Source organism: Hesperophylax consimilis, chromosome 1, assembly GCF_061612785.1.
Source record: "Hesperophylax consimilis isolate HC1 chromosome 1, BYU_Hcon_1.0, whole genome shotgun sequence".
NCBI lineage: Eukaryota > Metazoa > Arthropoda > Insecta > Trichoptera > Limnephilidae > Hesperophylax > Hesperophylax consimilis.
Window position 1 is genome coordinate 5,968,416 of NC_142836.1, and position 4,053 is coordinate 5,972,468.

Below are 4,053 nucleotides of genomic sequence, written 5' to 3' on the forward strand. Positions count from 1 at the left end.
ATCGAAGAATTATATCCGACTTAATATTTATGTTCAAAATTGTAAATGGTAGTATAGACAGTCCTGATTTAATTAACCTCATTGAATTTCATATACCCACGAGAGCTACTCGTTCTAAAATTTTGTTTAAATGCAACAATATCAGGACTGAGTATTCCAAACACTCGCTTGTACCTAGGTTGCATGAAGTTAGTAATAGATACGCAGATGTGGCAGATCTATTTAACTGCACGCAAGGTAGGTACAAGAGGGCTATGCTATCAAATCTTTTCAATCAATATTAATTTAATATAATTCTACCTTATTTGCACTATAGAAACTTATGTACTTGTATCTCTTGTTTACTTACTCTCTAATGTCATTTCACATTCAAATGCCACATATATTTGTAATTCTTTTTTAAAAATATTTCTACGAATTTAACTGTGACATGTTATCATTGTTTATGGTATATTTATACCGTTGATATTAAATAAATAAATAAATAATATGAAACCCAACCCCAAGAAACCCAACCCCATAAATTTAAAAAACTAATATCAAAATGGATAAGTTCAATTGGAGACCACAATATATAAAAATTGGTACATAAATTAAATTATATTATAATTTTATCAACTAATTATCAATTATTATTAATATTTAATACTATTTTTATTACTATAAATACATTTAGAAACCATGATTTTAATATTTGTAATGCAATTAAATTTGTATAATTTAATAACTATTAATTTAATTTAATTTGTACAGTTTTATTACTTACTTATTATTTAATTTAATTGTATAATCTAATTAACTTATATTTTAATCTAATTTCCATAACTTTATAACTGATAATTAACTTATTTTATAAATCCAATCTGTAAACATCACCCGCCATAACACAGGGACATCCCTAGCATGGCGGATGAATTATCACAAATATGTATAAATGTTCAACAAGTTCTTATAATAAAATAAATAAATAAATATTAAATTGTTTATTTAACTGTTTACATTGTTATAATTGTGTGTACTTTGGATATTGTAAAAAAAGTTACATGTTATAAACATTTTTGATTCAGAACGATTTTGTGGCCAATTTAAGCCAAAACATCGGAATGTCAGTAAGATACTATAAAAAAAGGATCCGGATCCCGGATCTTATTGAGAATAGACTGAAGAATATTCGACAAGGCGTTAAAGTTTTCAGACTTCTTCTGGTTTGCGTGTACTGAGAGAGATTTGGCAGAATAGGACCTCAAAGAAGAATTAATTAAAACTACATAAATTATATTATTATTGTTCCGTCAAATCTTAGTACGAAGTAAGTTGTATCAACAATTTGTATGAAAACCTAATTAACGTATCAATTGAGTAGATTCCATATATGTTGGCGATCGCTAATCCGATATGTTTAAACAGTCACGTAGAGCACGAGAAGCTCTATAAGCTCGTATACATTGAGTCTTCAGTCCATACATAATATTAGTCGCATTAAAACAGGCAAGATAAGTCTTACAACTAGTAGTTCTAAGAATAGTGTATATAGACCTGGCGTCCATAAAAGTATGTTTCTAATTTTCTCTTAATTAAAAAATCAAAACCAAAATATCCTCTTTATTCATAAGATTCGTAAGTATGTACTTAAATACCTGCCTAGGGATAATCTTGAATAGTAAGGACAGATTTCATGATTTTCAGGAGTCTGCGTTTTCTTCATTTTCAAAAAAAGTGTTATTTACTAATTAACTAGATTGACTTACATAATATCTAATTATTTTGCACGAGTTTGCACTAGTTATCTTTTTTTTAAATAAATCGAAACGGAAAAATCACAAATATTATCATTAAAAAATTCACACAATTTTGAGTTTTTTACTAAAGTTTTTAACATCTAAAAAAATAAAAACCCATGGTAGATTTTCCCGTACCGGGAATCGAACCCGAGCCTGCTGGGTGAAAGCCAGCTATCCTAGCCACTAGACCATACGGGATATTGTATGCAGATTGAAATATGTTATATTTGTAACGCTTCACACGATATTACCGGCAATAAAAATAATGATTGCTGATTAAATAATCAAACGACGATAAAGACCGAAAATATTATATGTGTCAAACAAACACAAATTAGAAAAAATATTATTTTCTTTTTCACGTACTACAAAAACGTAGACGTACAGCGGAGAATCAATTGAGGTAAGTAAACATCACGAATTAATCACATGTTTTAATAGTAAACGGAGAAAAATGGGTTTTGCTAATTTATCAAGAACATCTTCAAATACACATAATGTAATAATATCGGAACACGTGTTCATGCAGCTGCGTTTATTTAGATAATTATAATGACGAAAAGCGAAAAAGTTGGGATTTTTATGAACACGTTTTTCCACATCGTGACAATACAATGATATTTTACCCAAAGTTTATCAGGAAACCTATTAATTCATTCGGTAAAGGCCTGCTAGCCCGTTTTTTACTGGATTACTAATAATTGGAAGAGATGTTGTCTCTATGTCCCTGCTGACAAACTACATAAGTAGTTTAGCGGGTTTAAATGTGAATAAATAAAAAAAAAAAAAAAAAAAAAGATTCTTTATAAATTTGCAATATTTTTTATCAATAAGTTTTCTCCGTGTACGCTCTATTCTGATGTAATTTGAGATTTTTTTAAAGGAAACATCGGCCAAGAATTGGAAGAACTCTAGGATCGAATTCGGGAGGAAATTACCGCTAAACTTCAGAAATCGCCTTCATCAATGTATTGCTGCTGGGGGCCATCATCTATCTGATGTCATCTTCGGAACTTGACGGCATGATGTACCGAATAAAATAAAATAAACCCCATTTCTGTAAGTTGCGCCATTTTTTTAATAGCCCCTCCAAACTGCAATGTCTGCTTTGCCGCACCCTGTATCTGAATCTTTATTTATTTAAATTTTTGATAGGTATGGTAATTTTTCAAACTTACTAATAGTAATCATTCGAGAGGTAAATGTCTGATGATGTTTTGAAATCCTGATGCAAATATATTTTTTTTTTCAAATACTTTCATCAACACAAATCCAGCAATAAGCAATTCCAGACAGTCTGACTTTAATAGAAGTATTTTTTTTGCAAATTTTGGTCGTTTTCTTTTCTCTACGTTTGTATTTTTTAAAGCTCGCCAAAAAGATCGAAATCTGACAGGGTTAGCGTGACGTCATACGTACCTCATTACGGTCAATCGCCCTCGGGTCGGTATGAAAACAAATAAAATCAGAGATTTAAATTTAGATTTAAAAAAACACAATATAATAATATTTTGTAAACCACAGAAGTCCGATTTTCTACCGATTTATTTCTCTTGAACACTTGAGTTTTTAAATTCTCTTAAAAATATACGTTGTTTTGAAAGATAATATCTATACATTTGTAAAGTTGAAACGGTAATTATATGAAATTCCCTCCATAGAAAAAAATCGCAAAGCAATCTCCGAAAATTATTTAAACAATTTTTTTTTCTGTCATTTAATATGTTATAGGTATGAAATAATTCACAGTGTATCTTTAAAGGCAACATAGGAATACGTCAAGAGATTGTTGCTGTATTGTAAACGAGTCACGTTTTATTCATAATTTTCCCTTAATTATTATCTTTTTTTTAATGTAAGTGCGCTCTCCATCTAACATTAGCATTTACATATTCATACTCCCTTTAAAACTATGTTATTCTTCTTTTTGAACGCTTACTACGGAGCCTTAATCATTGTTTAATAACGATTTTATAATTCTAAGTGTGTTTATGTATATTAAAAGTAATATTTATTTAGAATCAGCATTTGATTATCTATATTATTTTTTTAAAGCTTTTACGTTCAATTTCTTTATTATGATATTTTTACATTCAATTTCTTTATTATAATATCCCTGGACTGTTCACGGGTATGCGATAGTAAGAAAAATTACAGTCAATATTTTAAAAGAAAAATATCAATCTCGCATACCTAATCAATATCAATGTTAATTGTTTACCATCAATAACCATAATAATATAATTTAATTAAGCATGATGAAAGTCTTGTT

At 28.8% G+C, this 4,053-nt stretch overlaps 1 non-coding gene across 1 annotated transcript; it reads right to left on the bottom strand.

The window, feature by feature from the left end:
• Nucleotides 1-1,907: 1,907 nt before the first annotated feature.
• Nucleotides 1,908-1,979, bottom strand: TRNAE-UUC (transfer RNA glutamic acid (anticodon UUC)). Its single transcript has one exon. It is a non-coding gene; the product is annotated as a tRNA-Glu (tRNA).
• Nucleotides 1,980-4,053: the final 2,074 nt, after the last annotated feature.